The 23,392-nt window shown below is 48.0% G+C and overlaps 1 long non-coding RNA gene across 2 annotated transcripts in view; it reads left to right on the forward strand.

Annotated features, from left to right (window-relative positions):
- Nucleotides 1-23,392, forward strand: part of LOC119962078 — a 60,542-nt gene that overhangs the window by 24,585 nt on the left and 12,565 nt on the right. The window lies entirely within an intron of this gene.

The raw sequence follows: 23,392 nt of genomic DNA on the forward strand, positions 1-23,392 counted from the left end.
GGGGCCCAATTTGATGAAATTGGTCAAATAGGCTTAAAACCGGCCCTGGCTGAGAGCCTGCCTGCCAGTTCATCTGGAGTTCACCTTGTCACAGACAGGCTCTGTTGTATGACGATTAAAACCACTGTTCACTTCTAACCACGTGTCGCATGAATTGATGGTCTTATCACATGTTATAAGGGGATTCCACCTCTTCCCATTCACCTTCCCAATGACTTCATTTAAATTTGTTTCCATGCAAATAAGCAGAAGGCTGCCACACTAGTTATTACCCCAACCTGTAAAGAGCACAATTAAATGGGAAGGCTCTCTGTTGATCTTGAAGTCAGCACTTACACAGCGTTGATCTCAGCAGGAGCTGCTGATGAGATCTCATGCTCAGGGAGGCCTGTTGCTGTGCATTGGACGAGAGGGGGAGAGTTAGCCACTCAATGCATCAAGCATCTCTGTGCAAACACAAGTCTTTTTGTGAGTTCACTGAAGTCTTCATCGACGTTCCCTACAGCAGAACTCATGAGCAAATGCGCCTTCTAGTGTGCAGGCAATTGTACCACACTTTCTCCCAGCCTGCTGCCACCCATGTCAGTCCAATGTCCCACAAGTCCCGAAATGCGTGTTTGTTAAGTGAATTGGACATTCCGAATTCTCGCTCAGTGTACCCGAAGAGGTGCCGCAATGTGGCACCTAGGGGATTTTCACAGTAACTTCGCTGCAGTGTGATGTAAGCCTTCCTGTGACACTAATAAAGATTATTATTATAATAAGGTTAAGTAGGTTTTCCCCCCTTATTGGTTCTCCCATCACCTGGCACAGGACCACTCTGGCAGATAACTTCTGAAGGACTTAGCCAGCTTTGTTCTAATGGTGGTACCGAGCCACTCTTGTGGATGTGCATTTAAGAGCCCACCCAGCATGCATTCTCTTTCCTTAATATAGAACATAGAACATACAGTGAAGAAGGAGGCCATTCGGCCCATCGAGTCTGCACCGACCCACTTAAGCCCTCACTTCCACCCTATCTTCGTAACCCAATCACCCCTCCTAACCTTTTTGGGCACTAAGGGCAATTTATCATGGCCAATCCACCTAACTTGCACGTCTTTGGATGGGAGGAAACTGGAGCATCCGGAGGAAACCCACGCAGACATGGGGAGAAAGTGCAGACTCTGATCAGACAGTGACCCAGCAGGGAATCGAACCTGGGACCCTGGCGCTGTGAAGCCTCAGTGCTAGCCACTTGTGCTACCGTGCTGCCCACCTTCAGTTCTTCCTCCAAGTGGTGTTCAAAATGGAGCACAGAATAATTAGCTGAGGGAAAGTTGATAGGCGATCATCAGCAGGAGATTTCCTTGCCCATGTTTGAACTGATGCCATGAGACTACCGGTGTCACTCCCTCCTGAGGCTATACCACTCTGCCGCCCGCCCCTCTGATGGTCTGCCCTGCAGGTGGGACAGGACATATCCAAGGATGGTGATGGAGAAGCATTTTTAAATTACTGCCCTTAATGGTCAGCTAGGTTTGGATTTTTCTGATGATATTTCAACAGAGTCAAGCCAGATATTTACTTACCATCCTTAGTCCGCACTGACCCCCAGTTCTGTTTCCTGGTTTCGATGTTCAAAGTGAGCTTTTGATGGGAACACTTGTCAGCCAGGAGATATTCAGGTAAATTAAGCTAATTCTGCACTGAGACAGCTACTCCAGCACCCAAAGAGGCGAAAAGGGTCAATCGGGCCACAAAACTGGACCGGCTCATTTCCTGAAGATAAAAGCAAATTACTGCGGACGCTGGAATCTGACGCAAAAACAGAAAATGCTGGAAAACCTCAGCAAGTCTGGCAGCATCTATGGAGAGAGAACAGAGTTAACATTTTGAGTCTGGATGATTCTTCGTCAATGTGAAGACATTGGCAGTTACAGCAAATAATTCTTCCTTTTCCCTGGGGTGACAATTCGTGACTATTCATCTGGTTTTATACTGGACGGTTGGGTTTGCAGTCAGTGTGTCCCCTGTTTGGTACTGGACAGCTTCATGTCCGGTATTTTTGTTTGAATAGGCACAGCCTCTGAAGAACCAAAATTGAATGTAATATTTATTGATTAATATCAGTGGTACTTATTTAAAGTCACAATTATTTTGATACTGGACATTACCATGCACAGACTTTTTACTGGCAATGACCTCAAAATAGTTACCAAACATGTTTGAAGACTTTCTCCTGGTTTTCGCATCCATGCTTACAAGGCAGTGCAAGTCAAGTCATGTCCTTAATCCGATGGAAGGCATCACTTGCAGTTTAATGGTAAATCTGCTGTAAAACAAATTTAAGGGATCTTTAAGTCAGCACATCCTTCAAGCTACTCTCTGGTGGGTTTTCTCAACACAGAAGCCTGAGAATGAAGCATCCGAACAGATCTGTTGTGTCCCTGAGGCATCATTTGACAGACCTGCACTAAATGCATTCATCAATAGGTCTTGCATCCATCAACAAGAATGGGTTAAAACCAAAATTAAAGTTTGCAAAATCTATGGGCAGGATTCTCAGCCGGCCGAAGCTGAAATCAGGAAAGGGGATTGAACGTATAATCGGGCTTGATGCCGAAATAGTGGCTGCCGCCTGGTTCACGCCAAATTGAAATTCTCCACTCCATACATACAATAAACCCTGTTTGAAACACATAGCTTGATGTTATTTGTCATCACTTTGACTTTTAGGCACCTTGAGGAATTCCACAGAGAACATCACACCTTCTTCCTACTTCGGGATGCCGAATGGCGCAAATTGCTGAGGCTCCCCCGCCACCTGCCATTGCGGGTCCTGGAGGCCAGCTCTTCTCAACTAGGGTCTCCCTGCTCGAGGCCATTGAGTACAGGTAATGGACCATCTCCCTCTGGGGTGCCACATTACCCAGTGACTGCGCCACCACCTTCTAGGTCTGTGCTTCCTTAGCCGGTGACTGCGCCATCTCCCTCTGGAACTGGGCCACCTCCCTCTGTGTCTGTGCCACATCAGCCAGTGGCCGGGATTTGCCGCCGTACTCATATCCATGGCCCGCTGTGACTGGGCCACACTTTGGAGTGCTGCTGCCAGGTCCAGGTGGCTCTGGTTGTTAGTTGCCTGTGATAGGGCAGTCCTGTTCTGGACCTCGGCCACTGCCTGCATCGGTTATCCAAGGCGTTGGACATCCCGACCCATGGCGGAAACCTTCACCCTCCCAAAGCCTCCACCATGGACGCCACCCATGCGGTGTTGGCCTGGGCGGCACGCATGGTTGGCACCACCTCCTGCTCCTGCATGCGGTTGGACTCCTCCAACAGCTCAAGGTTTGCACTGGATGGTTGCTGACAACCCCTCATGTAGTCCCTGGCTTTGAGACTACACTTCCACAATCAATGGGACCGTCCATTCCAGAGCCCAAAACCCACCTGGACAGCAGCTAGGCCCTCGGATCGGCCTGCTCTGGGACCGTCCTCCCCCTTGGGGGTTCCTACCTCCACCTGCTGTACTGGAGCATGTGTGTGGTGTGCACCAGATTGTGTCACAGGAGCCTCTTCACTAATGTGCCCAACCGAGGTGAGTGTCTCTGGGATGGTGGAGCATGTTGGAGGCAGCAGTGACGGGAAGGCAGTGCCTTCCCCGGATTAAAGCTCAAGGGTGCCATGGAACAATGCATGCTGAGGCCTCCCGTTGGCTGTCTGGGTCCGCATCGTCGCTGCTCCCACATGTGGTTGGGGGCGGGAGACACCAGAAGGGACTGCGCCATCTCCAGGAGCTCCTGCAAGACACAAGACTAGACCTTTGATTGGACTGCGGGCTGGGTGGGAGCGGAGGTGGGGAGGGGGGGGGGGGAATATGAGGGGAGGGGGTGGTTGTGGAGAGGGGGTGGTGATGGTGGAGCGGGGGTGTGGGGTTGGTGGTGGGCCGATGGGTGGTGGTGTGGGTGGTGGTGGAGCGGGGCTGTGGGGTTGGTGGTAGGCCGATGGGTGGTGGTGTGGGTGGTGGTGGGAGGTGCCACAGGTGCCATGGGGAAACACAATGCAGCAGGATCTCAGTCCTTGCCCTAAGCCGACATCCGCCCTGGCGACTGCCCTTTCTTTGGGCTCATAGGCCACATCCAGTGCTCTCTGTTCCACTGCAGTGAGGGACCACAGGACCGGCAGTCCCCTCCAGTCTTCTCCCTGTCACGGCAATGATGAGCGGCCTTCCCCTGGGGGAGGAAATCAGAAAACCAACAATGTCAGACAGTCTGACGTATGCAGCCCAGGGGGTGGGTAGCTGGTGGCTTCAGTGGCCAGAGAATCCTGCCATGGCAGCGGGTATGGGTGCCGGCATGTGGAGCAGGGTGGGGGTTCGCCCACCCTCCTGGTGGCGGGGAGGGAGTTACGGGTGTGTCGGACGATGGTTGGTGCTCGGTGTACAATGATGCCTGCTCATCCTGGCCACCCTCAAGAGGTTGTACAGTTTGTTTTGGCACTGCTGGACGGTCCACGTGGTGTTGCCTTTTGTATTCATGACTTCTGCCACCTGCGTCCAGGCATGGCTGATGGCGGAATGGCTGATGGCGACGGCTGGCAGCCGGGCTACAAGGCCACCTACCTCTGCTCCACGGCATCCAGCAGGATCTCAAGTTCAACGTCCGTGAAAACAGGTGCGGCACTCCTTGCTGCCATCTTGTTGGCTGGGATGAATTTGCATGGGGAGTTAAGTGTGTATATATGGCTGCAGCTTGTCAGCTTCCCGAGTATCAATCTCCAATCTCGCACCATTCCTGATTTGAATCGATTGTGTTCCACTTAGCGCCGGTTCTGCATCCTGAATGGGTCCAGGTGCAGCGCCAGTTTTTCTGTTGGAGAAGCCCACAAATCCTGCCCCGGAGTCAACACTTAGTCTCAGGAATGGAGAATCTGGCCCGATATGTTTCATGGATTCAGTGACGAATTGAGACTTGCAATGTTTCCACTGGGGATTGGCAGGGTAATGGTATTCTTGATTTCCACACAATGGGCACACTGCATTTGCCATATGTGGGATCATTCTTATTGACAGTCCAAGTCTGCCACTGTGATACTTCTTTTTTGCCGCAAAGAGAAAAAGTATGGAAGTGCCCACACTCTGGATTCTTGTAAAACACAATGAGAGGTTTATTAAAGGTGTTACTCAATACAATCAAGATAGTGATCTGCTCAAAGCTCATACAAACACTCTGCCGACGTCACTACACATCACATGACACATAACCAGCACGATTGTGTCCCAGATACTTAAAACCCTCTCTCTTTACTTCATTAGTAAAATAACATCAATTTACATCAGGGCAGCACAGTAGCACAAGTGGATAGCACTGTGGCTTCACAGCGCCAAGGTCCCAGGAACGATTCTGCCTGGGTCATTGTCTGTGCGGAGTCTGCATGTTCTCCCCGTGTCTGCGTGGGTTTCCTCTGGGTGCTCCAGTTTCCTCCCACAGTCCAAAGACGTGCAGGTTAGGTAGATTGGCCATGATAAATTGCCCTTAGCAAGCACAAAGGTTAGGAGGGGTTATTGGGTTGCGGGTCAGGGGGGAAGTGAGGGCTTAAGTGGGTCAGTGCAGACTCGATGGGCCGAATGGCCTCCTTCTCCACTGTATGTTCTATGTTCTATGTAACATTTATACAACAGATCCCCTGATCTGTTATTTCTATACAGATATACAATTCAATGAGACAGTAGGGGTGTGATTCTCCGATCGCGGGACAGAGTGTCTGCGCCGACGTGAATGCCGTCGCGTTTCACGATGGTGCGAAACGGGCGCGAGCACTAGTGATTCTGGTCGCCACAGGGGGCCAGCACGGCGCTGGAGCGGTTCACGGGGCGGGGTGGCGCGGTTGCGGCGATTCTCCGACCCGGCGCGGGGCTGGGAGAATCATGCCCTAGGTATTGGTGGATGTCTATTCCTTTTTGGTAGAATTCGGTGTTCGTGAACTCGGCTACTCTCGACCTTAGAAGTGTCCTCATTCCTTTCTGAAGATGGCAATTCAGTATCTGTCACTATCGGTATTAAAAGGTCCTCAGAAACACGGGCGGGGTTTTCTGATCCTGAGGCTAAGTGTTGACGCCGCCGTAAACGCCATCGCATTTTACGACGGCGTGAACAGTCCGCCAGGATCAGCGATCCTGGGCCCTACAGGGTGCCAACACTGGAGCGACTCACGCAGCTCCAGCTGCCGATACTGGCGCCAAACGGGCGCCACGGATCTGTGCATGCGTGCTGTGGCCACTGAGAACTCGCACAAAAGCACTAGCTTCCTCCTCCGCGTTGGCCCTGACGCAACATGGCGGAGAGCTACAGCGGCCTGGCGCAAATTTAAAGAGGCCCCCACCAGGAGAAGCCGGCTCGCTGAACCGTAGGCCCTCATCGCGGGTCAGGCCATAGTGGAGGCCCCCCCCCCCGGGGTCGGACCCCCCTCTCCCCCTCAGGTCGCCCCCCGCAGGATGGACGCTGAAGTCCCGCCGGGTAGGACCACATGTGATCGGCGCTGGCGGGACTCGGCCTATCTCAGCGGCCACTCAGCCCATCCCCTGCGGAAAATCGCCGGGGGGGGGGTGGACACGTAGCATGGCCCCCGACTGGAGCCGCACTGACAGCGCCGCTGCCAATGGCGACGATTCTCCGGCTACCACAGAATCGGCGGACCGGTGTTGGGGCTTCGTCCCGTGAATCGTGCCCCAGCCCCCTGGCAATTCTCCGACCCAGCCCGCGGTCAGAGAATCCCGCCCAGGATCTGAGTTCGCCTCTGTCTGTCTCTTTTCCAAAGTATAGCTCTCCAGATCTTCCACAGGTAGAACTTACTGAGAAGTTTCTGCAAACTTACTTCATGCACCAAGTAACTGATCAGCATGATGTGTCCAAACTCTTTCGTCATCTGTCTGTATGGTGTATGATATTGGACCTGTCTATGTTGGGATCATAGCTGGCAACCATTCCTGTTGGTGGTGTAACTCATTTCTAGTACTCGCTCTCCCTGGTTGAATACTCGCCTTTTAGAGGTTTTCTTCTTCCAAGCAATTTGTGTTGTCATTTGACAATCTCTGAAGTATCAGGTGGAGTTAACAAGTCAAACTCTCTTTGTAGTTTCCTCTTGAACAACAGCATTGCCGGTAAACTTTTCAAGGTAGTGTGTGTGGTGTTCCGATAAGATATTAGAAATTTATTTACTCTTCACGATAATGTTCCCAGGTTCTTCAATGTTTTGATAGAAGGCTTTAATGATTGCACAAAATGTTCAGCCAATTGCTGGATAATGTGGAGCTGACTTGATATGGTGTTCCCTTTCAAGAAGTCCTCAAACTCCTTTGAAGTAAACTGTATTATTATCATTGACAATCTGCTCCATGCCCCGAATACTTCATCTAGTTTCTCAATTGTCTGTTCAGTCATTGTTGACTTCATTCTGCCCATTTTGAGTGTGTGCCCTCAATGAGGAAGAACATGTAACCTCTAGTCGACCAGTTTAATTTATGTGTATTCTCTACCATGGCTTAATCAGCCATTTCCACGGATGTTCCTTAATTTGGCGCAAGGCTGACATTGCCCAACTTTCTCTACAGTTTGAGCACCTAATCCTGGTCTCCAAAAATAACTGTGCTAATTCCTTCATCCTTACCACACCAGGATGTGCCTCATGCAGTTGGTCATGGACTCTACTACACAAGCACGGAGGAATAATCACACGGATTCCCCACAATAGAACTCCGTTCTGTACTGTCAGCTCAAGTGTCTGACAGCATTCGTTTTTGGGCCAAGTCCACCACGTTCCCCATCACTGGATCAGTCCTTGTATATTGTTAGCGGAAGAAATTGCTATATGTGTCAGGATTGGTATAATAAAGATGTCTCAAAGCATTGTAATAGCACAGGTCAAGGGCAAATCAGCAGGCAAGGGGTTAAACATAAACCAAGGGAAAACCAGCAAGCAAGGGATTAAAGTCACCCACAGTGAAAATAATTTAATCATCTCACAGAGCATTTGAATATGAAAAGGGAAACACAGGAGGCCCCAGTATGTCTAAGGAATCCATTGTCCAACACATTCGCACCTCTCTAGAAGTTAAATATGTTAAGCACAAACCCATGAGATTGTAAGGAAACATTGTATTCTTTAATCGTTTTCCCATTACGGGGACCAGAAAATATGCATACTGATCACTTTGTATTAGAACATAGAACATAGAACATTACAGCGCAGTACAGGCCCTTCGGCCCTCGATGTTGCGCCGACCTGTGAAACCACTCTAAAGCCCATCTACACTATTCCCTTATCGTCCATATGTCTATCCAATGACCATTTGAATGCGTTTAGTGTTGGCGAGTCTACTACTGTTGCAGACAGGGCATTCCACGCCCTTACTACTCTCTGAGTAAAGTACCTACCTCTGACATCTGTCCTATATCTATCTCTCCTCAATTTAAAGCTATGCCCCCTCGTGCTAGACATCACCATCTGAGGAAAAAGGCTCTTACTGTCCACCGTACCTAATCCTCTGATCATCTTGTATGCCTTAATTAAGTTCCGAATTATTGTTCCGAATGATCCAGTGACGTCAGTACCTGCTTGTGACTCTGAAGAACTTTAAATATATATGCATGTAATTCTGAGGACAGGCAGAGCTGACTTTTGCAAGCTACAGGATAGTTGCAGAATCTATCTCTCCTGTGTGCACACAGTTTTTCCGAATTAAATGAAGTTTTACCAACACCACACGGTGTTGGAGAACAGACTTTGAGGTTTTTCTTCCCTCCAACCATACCTTTGACCTTCAGATGAAGTCACAGGCACACCATCCATGAGTGAGAAAGACAAAATATTGACAAAATGTTCTTCAGAGTCATTGCTGACTTGTAATGGCAATTGTGATAAACCATCAGCATTTTCATGCTGCTCTGACTTGCAATACTCAACGAGTACCTTTGCAATCTATTCGCTGCCAATGAAGGTATATCTTTATATGACTCAAAGATTGTACTCAAGGGTCAATGATCTGTCAAAAGGGTGAAATGATGCTCATAAAGGTAACGGTGGAACCTTCTTACACTGGAAATTATGCTCAAAGCTTCTTTTTCTAGCTGAGCATAATTCATTTCAGCGCTAGTGAGAGTGCGAAGGCAAATGCTATCGGTCATTCCTCTCAAAGGCAGAATATGTGAGACGACTGCACCAACACCATATTGAAAGCTAATTGAAATGTAATGAAATGAAAATCGCTTATTGTCACAAGTAGGCTTCAAATGAAGTTACTGTGAAAAGCCCCTAGTCACCACATTCCGGCGCCTGTTCGGGGAGGCTGGTACGGGAATTGAACTGTGCTGCTGGCCTGCCTTGATCTGCTTTCAAAGCCAGCTATTTAGCCCTGTGCTAAACCAGCCCCTTCATTGCAACTTCATTTTTGGACTACAAATAAACAAACAGCTCTGATTTCAGTAAAGCTTCTTTCATTTCATTGCATGCATTTTCACATTCTTCTGACCAGTGCCATGCCTGTTTGACACATAGCAACATGTGTAAATGCTTCAATCGTGTTGCTAAATTTGCCTTAACAATTGATCAATTCGAAAAAGTTCTTAATTGTGTCATATTTTGAGGACGTCGTGCTTCTAAGAATGCTAACATTTTCGTTGGTTCTTTGAGAAAAAGGTCTTTGTCAATGACATGACCCAGGTAATTTATGGATGACTTGAAAAAGTCACACTTTTCCTTCTTAACTCTCAGGTTGTGGCTCTATAACTGCTTCAGAGTAACTTCCAAATTCATCAAGTGTTCCTGTTCGCTCGAACCAGTGATAACTATAATCTAAATAACACTGCACTCCATTTAACCCACTTAGAATTTGATCCATGGATCTTTGCAAAAGAGCAGGCCAGATTCCTTATTCCAAAAGGAAGTCTCCTGTAATAAAACAGACAATTGTGCATTACGATGGTGAGTAGTGACTATGATTTGGTAACCACATTAATATACAGATGGGTCTGTGAAAGACCAATTTTATTGAATTTCTGTACTCCAGAAAGTCCAGAAAATAAGTCTTTAAACCAGAGGCAGTGGATAATGATCTATGCACAAACCTGGGTTAATAGTAGTTTTAGGATCTCCACAAATTCGCACTGAGCCATCTCATTTTAATACAGGAATGATTGGTGTTACCCATTCACATGTAGCAATATGTTTGATGACTTCTGTCCTTCTGAATCTGTCTAGTTCGTCTTCGTATTTAAGCTTGATAGCTTATGGTACGGTTCTGGCTTTGAGATATTTGAGTGTGCTGTCTGGCTTGATTTTTGGATTAACTTCAACTCGAGTTATAGAACCCAGTACGAACATTTAGAAGTCATAGAAGTCATAGAACAGTACAGCACAGAACAGGCCCTTCGGCCCTCAATGTTGTGCCGAGCCATGATCACCCTACTCAAACCCACGTATCCATCCTATACCCGTAACCCAACAACACCCCCCACCCCCTTAACCTTACTTTTATGAGGACACTACGGGCAATTTATCATGGCCAATCCACCTAACCCGCACATCTTTGGACTGTGGGAGGAAACCGGAGCACCCGGAGGAAACCCACGCACACAGGGGGAGGACGTGCAGACTCCACACAGACAGTGACCCAGCCGGGAATCGAACCTGGGACCCTGGAGCTGTGAAGCATTTATGCTAACCACCATGCTACCCTGCTGCCCCCAAGAATTTTCTTGTAATTCTTCGTAAGTTGTTGCACGTTTCTCAATAAATCCACTAATTGATTGACTGTTTCCTAGTGCAGCCTAATCTTCGGCAACCAGGCTCTGCCAGATAGAGCAGGAAGGTTTCTACGGACAACTTGAAGAGGCAACTTCACCGCCTGTCGACTTGCTTCTACTTTCGCCATAATTCAATGGGAAGGCCAATTCCGTGTCCATCCTTAAGATTATCTTTGACTGGTTTAATGGCAGATGCCTCAATTTTTAATGATAAATCATCATGGGGATTAGTGATACTGCTGCTCCCCGACCAACTTCCATTTTAATTTCATGACCTGTAAGTTTTGGATATTCCCAAAAACGTTGTTGATCTCCCTGTATTGACAAAATACCTAACTTTTGGCCTCGCTGCAATTTGGTTTCACTGTCTTTTGAGTGATAACACCATAAGTAACTTCATTGCAGTGTTGATATAAGCACACTTGTGACAATAAAGATTATTATTATTAAGATTGTGTCCTCTGGTTTTAGTTTTTCCTACAAATGGAAACATCTCTGTTTTGAAGGATTATCCCTTTAGTCTGAGATTGTGTCCTCTGGCAATGTGGCCCTTCTTACCACAGTCCTTGCATGTATTTGATTTACTCCAGCATTCCCCCGCTCAGTGTCTAACCTGTGTATAACGGTGACATGGTTTTACCTTTAAAGTCCCGTTCCTTGAGGTATCTATCTTGGAGATCTTCGCTTCAGGTCCTATTTGCAGAGACTCACTCATAGCAAGCTCATAGTGAGACAATTTCCACAGCAGCTTACAGAGTTAAATCAGTTTCAGTCAGCAGATGACTGTTGGTAACAGTGTTTCACCCAATGCCTGTGTGTGTGTTTGTGTGTGAGTCTGGTTCTGAGAATCTACCGTTGTTCTCGATTCCGTCCCACAGATTGTCAACAGAAATCTTCTTTCCAGAAATTTTTCTGCTTCAATGCTCATCACAAGTTTTCTTCTGGCTCCAAATCCTCAACGCCAGTTTTCTCTCCTGTTATATTTCATTGTTCCGCATGGAGGAAAGGTATGGAAATGGCCACACTCTGGATTCTATTAAAACACGGTGAGAGGTTTATTAAGGGTGTTGCTCATTCAATCAAGATGGTGATCTGCTCAAAGTCCACACAAGCAATGTGCTGACATCACCATACATCACATGATGTGGAACCTGTTTTGCTATGCTCTTGACGTGGCATAAGATGCTTCCTTGATGTGCACTCTGACAAAGGAAGGTCCAGACTTGGAGATAGCTTTAACACATTTATTAAGCTATTAACAATTCTTCAACTTTGATTCGACTCTACTGTTAATCCTTCTATAGCTACTTAGACTGACGAACCAGTCTGCTACAATCCAGGTGGTGGTGTGATGTTCAATCAACCCTGTGTCTGTACTCACTGAGTATCTCCACTGGAAAGAGGAAGATCATGTGTGCTGTGTCCTTTATATATGGGTTGGTGTAATGCCCTCCTGTGGTAGTGTCACCTCTGTGTGTATCGTGAATGCCCATTGCTCGTGTCCTATCTTACTGACCTATTGGTTGAATGTCTGTGAGGCGTGTCTCTGGTGCTCCCTCTAGTGTCTAGCTAGTCTATGTGTACTTACATTAACCCCTTGTGTATTTATAGTGATGCATATCACCACAGAACCAGCAGGAATGTATTCCCAGATACGTAACAGCCAGCATGCTCCCACAGCAGTTTTGGGAATCAGTGAAAATAACACCAGAAGGGAAAAGACTGCAGGGATGCAATAGCGGAAATGAATAAAGAAAATCCAAGTCAGGATACTGAGGTAGCAGATAGGCTTTGTGTCCCAGTTTCATCCCCGATTCCAGCAGTATCTGGAAAGCAAAGGAAAAAACACATAATTCTACTCCAAGATGTTGCACAAGCATTGTGCACATTCCATTATGCACAGAATTGAAGTGTCATTTTCACAAAGCCAATTGTTTCAGTTGGTTGCACAAGCATTTCAACGCAGACAGCTACTATTCATTTGATGTCACATTTTTCCAAATAAGCAGCACATCTATTTTTCATTTACCAGCTTGTGTAAATGAAAATGAAATGGTTCAGTCAGCATGAAAGGGGAACTTAATAACTGCTTTGGGATGCAAACCCCATTTATCAATAGATTTTGTTTCATGATTCTCATAAATCATAGGAAATAAAGTGTTCAGTTTAGATTGGATTGTAAATCTGCAAGTTCTAAGTATGACCATTTATTTTCAAGTTAGACTTGCAGGTCTATAAATTTTGAAATATTGCAATTTTATGATGTGGGATGTTTGCATCGCATTATTTAAACCTCAGATTGCTACTCTCTATGATCTGATTGCTATTTTTTGCAATGGTTGAGGAAGTTCAGTTGGGTTGGTTTACAGATTGGATTCTTTGTTACAACAGATTAACATCATTAAAGGACTAGAAATGGTAATTCAAGCCATTGAGCTGTTCCACACTCAATTGGAACACTCATTTTCAAACTCAGAGACACCGGTGGGTTGCGCTGAGTGTCGGGAGGGTCGCGGGGCCTCCTGTTGCAGCGTTCCCAATCCTGGGAAGAGGTTCTCAATGTCCACGACCGGCGTTTAAAAATGCCGGCCGCAACCGGAGCCCAGCGAGGCAGACACCGCCTCTTGACATTAGTGCGCTGACCCAGGAGCAGATTCTTTTTGCAAGTCGCTGGAGTCTTCTCTCCAGCAGTGGCGGCAGAGAGCTGGTTATCTGTCCCGCACACTGACGTCATGTGCACTGGCATGAGAGAGATTCCTCCATTTTGTAGCTGCCAGCTGTGCTGGTGTGAGCTCCGGCGCCTCTGATGAACAACCGATTAAGAAGAAGCTGAAATCAGAAACAAAGCAGTATAGAGGCTTTTTTTTTGAGGTATGGATTTATTAATTGTGCCAATGCAAATCAGGATGCAAAACCAAAGTAATATGCAGGGACGTGTTGGCAAATGAAAGGTTAATACCCTCAAAACTTCAAAGACATTTGAAGATTAAACATGGCGCATTTGAGGACATAACTCTTGATTTTTTTGAACGGATGAAGTAAGAACTTATACCATCAGCTGAAATCCTTAGCAGAAATGTAATGTTGAAAGACCACCCAAGTGAGATCATGAGGACCAACATGCTCAGCTGTCACATTAAAGGTAAGAGAAAATGGTGGATCGTGAAGGTCTGGGCGGCGTGGGTTACGAAGGTCGGCTGGCATGGGCCACAAAGGTCGGCCGGCATGGGTTGCAATGGTTGGACGGCGGGGATCCCGAAGTTCGGCCGATTGATAAAAATGGGTCCCGGGAAAAAAGTTTGAAAAATAGTGGGCGCGATTCTCCGCACTCCCGACGGTGCGGAGAATAGCGTGGCTCATAGATTTTTACGGCCACGCTGTTCCGATGCCCTCCCGCTATTCTCCCCCCCCACGCCCGACTCCCGATACAAATCGCTGCCGCCGATTTTTTACGGCCGGCAGCGATTCTCAGCTGATGGATGGGCCGAGTTCCCAGCCCTTTACGGCTGTTTTTACGAACGGCAAACACACCTGGTCTGGCAGTTCGTAAAAACGGCCATAAACTGTCGATTTTTAAAACCATGGCACCGATTGGCACGGCAGTACCACGGCCGTGCCAAGGGTGCCATGGGCCCGCGATCGGTGCCCACCGATCGCAGGCAGCGGGCCCGATGCCCGCCCACTCTTTGTCCTTCCGCCGCCCCGCAGTATCCATTCGCGGGGCGGCTGAGGGGCATCCCGGCCCGTGCATGCGCGGGTTTCGCGCAAATGCGCGATGACGTCATCCGCGCATGCGCGGGTTGGAGTCTTCCAATCCGCGCATGCGCGGCTGGCGTCATATGACGCGTCAGCCGGCGCTAACTCTGTCAAGCGGGTTTAACGAAATTCGTTAAGCCCGCGATGCCGGAGTTTACGGCGTCGGGATGCTAGACCCGACCGGGGACCAGAATCGGTTCCCGGTCGGGAAGGGGGGGGCTGGCGTCAAACCCGCCCGGATTTGACGCCAGCCTTACGATTTCTCCCCATATGGGAGAATCGCGCCCAGAGAATTAGATCATTGCTGATGTGTGACATGGCTCCATTTACCCACCTTGCTTCCATAACTCTTATCCTTGCCTACCAAAAAGCTATTGATGTCAGTACAAACATTTTAAATTGATCTCAGCTTTTGGGTGGGAGGGTTCCTCATTTCAGGAACTGAAACTTGGGGTGGGATTCTCTGATCCTGAGGCTAAGTGTTGATGCCGTCGTAAACGCCGTCGCGTTTACGGCAGCTGCCATAGCTGCCGATACCGGCGTAAAATGGGTGCCGCAGGTCTGGGCATGCTTGCTGCAACTGGCTCGAACTCGTGCTGAGGTCCCGCCAAATGTGAACAGCGCCGGCGGGACTCGGCCTATCTCGGCGGCCTCTCAGCCTATCCCACATGGCGAATCATCGGGGAGGGGCTATGTACAGCGGCCGCCTATTGCACTGGCGCCAATGGCGGCAATTCTCCGGTCACCAGAGGATCAACGGACCAGCGTCGCGTGAACCGCCCACCCCCCCCGGCGATTCTCCAACCGTCCTCTGGTTCTAGTTTTTCCTACAAGTGGAAACAGCCTCTCCACATCCACTCTATCCAGGCCTCACAGTATCCTGTAAGTTTCAATAAGAACCCCCTCTCATCCTTCTAAACTTCAACAAGTACAGACCCAGAGTCCTCAACCGTTCCTCATACAACAAGCTGTTCATTCCATCGATCATTCTTGTGAATCACCTCTGGACCCTTTCCAAGGCCAGCACATCCTTAATTAGATATGGGGCCCAAAACTACACACGGTACTCCAAATGGGGTCTGACCAGAGCCTTATAAAGCCTCAGAAGTACATCCCTGGTTTAGCTCACTGGGCTAAATCGCTGGCTTTTAAAGTAGACCAAGCAGGCCAGCAGCACGGTTCGTTTCCCGTACCAGCCTCCCCGGACAGGCGCTGGAATGTAGCGACTAGGGACTTTTCACAGTAACTTCATTGAAGCCTACTCGTGACAATAAGCGATTTCATTTAATTTCATTTCACATGAATGCTAACATTGCATTTGAAATGAAAATCGCTTATTGTCACGAGTAGGCTTCAATGAAGTTACTGTGAAAAGCCCCTAGTCGCCACATTCCGGCGCCTGTCCGGGGAGGCTGGTACGGGAATCGAACCGTGCTGCTGGCCTGCTTGGTCTGCTGTAAAAGCCAGCGATTAGCCCAGTGAGCTAAACCAGACCCTAACTGCCTTCCTAACTGCCGACTGAACCTGCACGTTAACCTGAAGAGAATTTTGAACAAGGACTCCCAAGTCTCTTTGTGCTTCGGATTTCCTACGCATTTCATCATTTAGAAAATAGTCTATGCCTGCATTCCTCCTTCCAAAGTGCATAACCTCACACTTTCCCACATTGTACTCCATCTGCCACTTCTTTACCCACTCTCCTAGCCTATCCAAGTCCTTCTGCAGCTCCCCTGCTTCCTCAATACTACCTGTCCCTCTGCAGATCTTTGTATCATCTGTAAACTTAGTACCTTCAGTTCCTTCTTCCAGATCATTAATGTATATTGCGAAAAGTTGTGGTCCCAGCACAGACCCCTGAGGCACACCACTAGCCATCCTGAAAATGACTGGTTTATCCCCACTCTCTGCCCTCTGCCAGTCAGCCAATCCTCTATCTATGCCAGGATCTTGGGCAGCACGGTGGTGCAGTGGGTTAGCCCTGCTGCCTCATGGCACCGTGGTCTCAGGTTCAATCCCAGCTCTGGGTCATTGTCCATGTGGAGTTTGCACATTCTCCCCATGTTTGCGTGGATTTCGCCCCCACAATCCAAAGAGGTGCTGCATCTTTCCAAATGGTCATAAATCCTATCCTTCAGGACCTTTTCCATTAACTTACCGACCACCGAAGTAAGACTAACCGTCCTAAAATTACCAGGGTCATTCCTATTCCCTTTCTTGAACAGAGGAACAACATTCGCCACTCTCCAGTCCTCTGGCACTATCCCCGTGGACAGTGAGGACCCAAAGATCAAAGCCAAAGGCTCTACAATCTCATCCGTTGCTTCCCAAAGAATCCTAGGATATATCCCATCTAGCCCAGGTACTTGTCGACCCTAAGGTTTTTCAAAATTGCTAATGCACCCTTCCTCAGAACATCAACCTCCAGCCTACCCGCCCGTGTCACACTCTCATCCTCAAAAACATGGCCCCTCTCCTTGGTGAACAATGAAGAAAAGTATTCATTCAACGCCTCTCCTATCTCTTCTGACTCCATGCGCAAGTTCCCACTGCTGTCCTTGACCGGTCCTAACCTGACCCTGGTCATTCTTTTATTTCTCACATAAGAGTAAAAAGCCTTGAGGTTTTCCTTGATCCGACCCGCCAAGGACTTCTCATGCCCCCTCCTACCTCTCCTAAGTCCTTTTTTTTTAGCTCATTCCTTACTACCTTGTAACCCTCAAGCGACCCAACTGAACCTTGTTTTCTCATCCTTACATACGCTTCCTTTTTCCTCTTGACCTTCCTTTCAACCTCTTTTGTGAACCCTGGTTCCCTCACACAGCCATTTCCTCCCTGCCTGACAGGGACATACCTATCAAGGAACACAGTATTTGTTCCTTGAACAAGCTCCACTTTTCATTTGTGCCTCTCCCTGACAGTTTCTGTTCCCATCTTATGCTCCCTAATTCTTGCCTAATCACATCATATTTACCCCTCCCCCAATTATAAACCTTGCCTTGCCGTATGGCCCTATCCCTCTCCATTGCAATAGTGAAAGACACCGAATTGTGGTCACTATCTCCAAAGTGCTCTCCCACAAACAAATCTAACACTTGGCCCGGTTCATTACCCAGTACCAAGTCCAATGTGGCCCCCCGTCTTGTCAGCCTATCCACATATTGTGTCAGGAAACCCTCCTGCACACACTGAACAAAAACTGCCCCATCCACACTGTTCGACCTATAGAGGTTCCAATCAATATTTGGAAAGTTAAAGTCACCCATGACAACTACCCTGAGACCTCCACACCTATCGGTAATCTGTTTTGCAATTTCTTCCTCCACATCTCTATTACTATTTGTGGGCCTATTGAAAACTCCTAACAACGTGACCGTTCCTTTCCTATTTCTAACTTCAGCCCATATCACCTCAGCAGGCAGATCCCCCTCGAACTGCCTTTCTGCAGCCGTTAAACTATCCTTAATAATAATGCTACTCCTCCATCTCTTTTACCACCTTCCCTCCTCTTACTGAAACATCCAACAACCATTCCTGTCCCTTATCTAACCATGTCTCCGTAATGGCCACAACATCGTAGTCCCAGGTACCAATCCACGCTCCAGGTTCACCTACCTTATTCCTAAATGCTCCTTGCATTGAAGTAAACACATTTCAACCCACCTTTCTGTCTGCCGGTACACTCCTGCGACCTTGATACCCTCCTCAGTACCTCACTACTCTTAACACTGGCTTCTGGACTACAGCTCGTTTTCCCATCCCCCTGACAAATTAGTTTAAACCCCCCCCCCCGAAGAGCCGTAGCAAATTTCCCTCCAGGAAATTGGTGCCCCTCTGGTCCAGGTGCAAACCGTCCTTCCTGTACAGGTTCCACCTTCCCCAGAATGTGCTCCAATTATCCGTGTAACTGAAACCCTCCTTCCTACACCATCCCTGCAGCCACATGTTTATCTGCACTCTCTCCCTGTTCCTCAACTCGCTAGCACGTAGCACCAGCACAAACCAGAGATGACAACATGGTTTGTCCTGGCTCTCAGCTTCCACCCTAGCTCCCTAAATTCCTGTTTTAAATCCCTGTCCCTTCTCTTACCTATGTCGTTGGTACCGATGTGTACCACGACTTGTGACTCTTTCCCCTCCCCCTTAAGGATTCTGAAAACACGGTCCGAGGCGTCACGGACCCTGGCACCCGGGAGGCAACATACCATCCGTGAGTCTCTTTCGCTGCCACAGAACCGTCTATCTGTCCCTTTAACTATCAAGTCCTCAATAACTATTGCTCTCCTGCTCTCCCTACTTCCCTTCTGAGCCACAGGGATGGACTCAGTGCTGGAGATCCGTTCACCGTGGCTTATCCCTGGTAGGTGGTCCCCCTCAGCTGTATCCAAAGTGGTATATTTGTTACTGAAGGGAACGAGCACAGAAGATCCCTGCACTGACTGCTTCCTCCCAGCCCCTTTCATCGTCACCCACCTATCTTGATTCTTCGGAGTGACTCCATCCCTGAAACTACTTTCTATGACCACCTCTGCCTCCCGAATGATCCGAAGTTCATCCAGCTCCAAACTAAGGTTTGCTGCCACCTATGTGTTTATTGCATAATTTGTAACATCACCCAAATATAATTAATCCTTAGTAATATTTACTCTTACTATAGAAGGTTGAAGGTAACAGAGCTGGGCAAGATATGAACAGAGAACTGAGCCTTCTGGGCAGCCTGATAATCCAAATGTGCATGGTATACCTCTGGTTTACGTAGGCTGGAATGTGGGCAGGGAAATTAGCCAGGTTTCAGATATGTAAAATCTTAGCCCAATACATGAGTTTCTGTTGGCGATTGCTGGAATGAAATCTCCATCCACCTCAAAATTGGCTCATATTGTTGAACGCCATAAAGTCCCCGAGAGGGAATTCTGATTTACACTCATTCCACCATTAGATGGTATACGTTTGTCACAAGTTTCATTCACTGGCGCAGCATTTTCCAGAGAAACATTGGACATTCCCACAAAAACTACTGGCTTATATTTCAACTTCCAACAGTCTGCCTTTGCATGTCCTGTCTTGCAGCAAAAGTAAGAAGTTGGTCTACTTGAATCATTTTTATCACTCACATGGTCACTTTCACTGCTCTGAGAAGCACCTGTCTTTTAATTTCTGCTATCCCCCTGATTGCAATTAATGGTCTGTTCACTTTCAAATCTTATATCTCGCAGTTTCTGTGAGTATTGCATATTTTGTAACATTGCCCAAATATATTGCACAAGACTCATAGACTTCTCTCTCTGTTGCAGAATAAATGGCAGACACCAGCAGACATCAATACTTTACCATTGAAGGTCATGCATGGCTGTGTGTTCTCACACTGGTGGAGGTAACATTTCTGGCCAGCAGTTTCCATCACTAAAACTGCTGTCCATCACTGAAATGGCCATGACTGAGGCCACACTAGCAACGGTGCTAAAACCATTGAAGATAATGGGATGTTCCCTCTCACGTGCCACTTCCCCCTCATCCCACAATCATTTATGATTTAAAAGTTGCAGATGGTCTCAGCAAGCACCTCTTACCTCCCCCGCTGTTTCCTCATTACAACCCTAGCTCTGTGCATTTCTCCTATCAGATATTCAAGAACAGCTCCCTGGCTTTGCATGGATCCAGGAGCATAACGTCTAAGAGGAACAAAAGACTGATAATGATGAATTACCATCATTCGATCAAACACTGGCAGCCATCCGCTCAGATTCTAATATTATGCACATTCAGAAAGAAGCATAGAATCAGTACGAGGTGAGTCACTGGCCATGAGCGTCCTGCAGCCAGCTGGGGGAAAGACTGCGAAGGTGACAGCTCAACAGAATGTGAGGCCACAGAAGAGTTCTGTTGCAGAGGTCTCGGATGAGGAAGTTGATGGAGTGGAGTACAGAGAAAAGCTTGGTGCATTGGCAGGCATGCCAGAAACACTGTTAAGGAACATGGAGGAGTCCAGCACAAACTTAGCACAGAGCTTTGCATTCTCTTCAGCCAGGAAGTGATGGGTGATTCCATGATAACATCCAGACCTAAACACGCTGCAATGTCCGATGGCTGATATCTCAGCTTTCATTGCAGAGTAAGCAGAGGTCGGCCAATGTCTCAGTGCTTCAGTAGAAGCTCAAGACTGCAGTAAAGCAATCTTGGCCTGTTGCCTTTTAAGTGCAGTTTTCTGTCTGGCAGGCTCAGGCTGCTTCCATCATGGTTGCGGATATCAATGCTGAAAGAGGAGTACAAGGTCTCGTGGCTATCCGGGAGCTGTGAAGCAATTGTGCTAGCCACTATGCTACCATGCTCCCACCACTGTCACTCCATCATTTCCCTGTCTGTTACTTGTCAGCTAGCCAGCCGAGACTACTGTTGTCCGTGTCAAAGTGGTGCAGTCTGAAGTAAGGCCTACCAGGCCCAGAGCCGAGTAAGCATCGTGCAAGGTCATCTACCTCACCAATTGAAAAGCACCAGCTTTCCGTCAGCCATTGATTCGTCATTATTTTTAATTCAGCATTGTGGTCAAAATGATGATATGATGGTCAGTAAGAGAAGGATGGTGAGGTACATGACAGTTGTACAAATGTGAATTGGGGTTGTACTTACTGGAACTGTAGTCCGATAATGTGCTCACAAGCAGCCCGGCTGGAAATGGGAGATTCCTCACTTCCTCCTCTTTTTCCTCTTCCTCTTCCCATTCCTCCTCCTGTATACATGATCGCAAGAGCTGTATACACTCACCCGATGATGAAACTTTAAAGCAGTAATTTTCAAAGTCAGGGATATGACCCGCGGGTGTGTTGCGGACGGGTGTCGGGAGGGTCACTGGGCCATCAGTCGCAGTATTCCTGATCCCGGCAGGAAGTGCCCAACGGCCGCGACTAGCTTATAAAAATGCTGGCCGTCCCACGCATGCATGACCCCTCAGAGACCAGAGAGGCAGACGGCTTCCTCCTGATATCAGTATACTGACCCAGGGGCAGATTCTTTCACAAAAACATTATTGGCGTCTTCTCTCCAGAAGGGGCATACACTGGCATCACATGCTCTGGGTACGAGAGAGATTCTTCCATATTGTAGCTGCCAGCAGTGCTGGTGTTAGCTCCATGGCCTCTGGTGAACAACCCTTGAAGAAGAAGCTGAAAACAGGAACAAAGCAGTATAAAGATGATTTCTTGAGGTGTGTGGGTTTATTAATTGTACCAATGCAAATCAGGATACAAAGTTCGTATGTGTTATATGCAGGGAAGTTCTGGCATATATGTGGTAGTATGGCTAGAGAGATCATATTACCAGAGAACCAGGCTGCCATTGGTACAGCAGCCTCGCTGCCCAGGCAAGTCATGTGCCTCTCTGCCAATTGGTTGTCGCTGGTCATGTGACTCCCCGCCGATTGGCTGAGAGGTTGGTAACTCCGCCTACAAGGCTGGGTATAAGAGCTTGTGTTGGCTGGCAGTCGGCCTTTCTCTGTACGACCACTGCCTGGCTCACATCTAGCGTATTAAAGCCTGTTGTTTGGAACTTCACTACGACTCGAGCCAATTGATGGTGCATCAATATGAAAGTTTAAAAGCCTAAAAACTTCAAAGGCATTTCAAGATTAAGCATGGCAAGTTCGAGGACAAGCCTCTTGATTTTTTGCAACGGATGTAGTAAGAACTTAATCATCAGCTGATGTCCTGAGCAGAAATGTAACACTGATTGACAAAGCAAGTGAGATCAGGAGGACCAAGCAGGCTCGCCTGTCACATTAAAGGTAAGCAAAATGGTGGGTCGTGAAGTTCGGGCACAGTGGGATGTGAAGTTCGGGCACAGTGGGATGTGAAGTTCGGGCACAGTGGGATGTGAAGTTCGGGCACAGTGGGTCGCGAAGTTCGGGCACAGTGGGATGTGAAGTTCGGGCACAGTGGGATGTGAAGTTCGGGCACAGTGGGTCGCGAAGTTCGGGCACAGTGGGATGTGAAGTTCGGGCACAGTGGGTCGCGAAGTTCGGGCACAGTGGGATGTGAAGTTCGGGCACAGTGGGTCGCGAAGTTCGGGCACAGTGGGATGTGAAGTTCGGGCACAGTGGGAAAAGAAGTTTGGGCACAGTGGGTCATGAAGTTTGGGCACAGTGGGTCATGAAGTTCGGGCACAGTGGGTCATGAAGTTCGGGCACAGTGGGCCGTGAAGGTTGGCTGGAGTGGGTCCCAAAGTATGGCCAGGTGGTAGAAATAGGTCCTGGCCAAAAATGTTTGGAAAATACTGCTCTAAAGGACACAGCAAACCATGACAAACTTAAACTCAGACTGATGATCACTGCAGGTCTCCCTCAGAGCAAGTCCAGTCAGTGGAACTGCTGCTTCAGCATCTCAATGTTTGGCTCAGTGATGCTTCATTTGGCAGCATGGCTGTCACCATATGAATGCTGCCCACATGCAGCTGGGCTGATCACTGGTGTCATGAGACAGGAGGTCAGAGATAGACCGAGTTGTTCAGCAGGCACGCTCGGATTTGATGTGGTATTAAATACTGATAGTACAGTAGACTGATAAAGAACAAAGACAGTACGACTGCCAGAATATTGGGTGTTCAGTTGCATGAGGTACTGAGCATGGCCGCAGCAACTGTACATTCAGAGAGTGAAACCTTTTGTAGTTACGGTACATCCGTACATATAGACACAAAGATGTGTGTGCAGTTAATGGCAGTCTCCACCAGGGGGAGGCAGATTGCCTGCCTGCCTCTCTCTGAACAGAGAGATGTATTGCCCTCTCTTGTGAGGAAGAGCATCAGTGGACAGCACACAGAGATTTCACAGATGTTGCCTGCTCCAGAATGAATGTATCCTGAAATTCAAG

This window comes from Scyliorhinus canicula, chromosome 2, assembly GCF_902713615.1.
Source record: "Scyliorhinus canicula chromosome 2, sScyCan1.1, whole genome shotgun sequence".
In the NCBI taxonomy this organism is placed as follows: domain Eukaryota; kingdom Metazoa; phylum Chordata; class Chondrichthyes; order Carcharhiniformes; family Scyliorhinidae; genus Scyliorhinus; species Scyliorhinus canicula.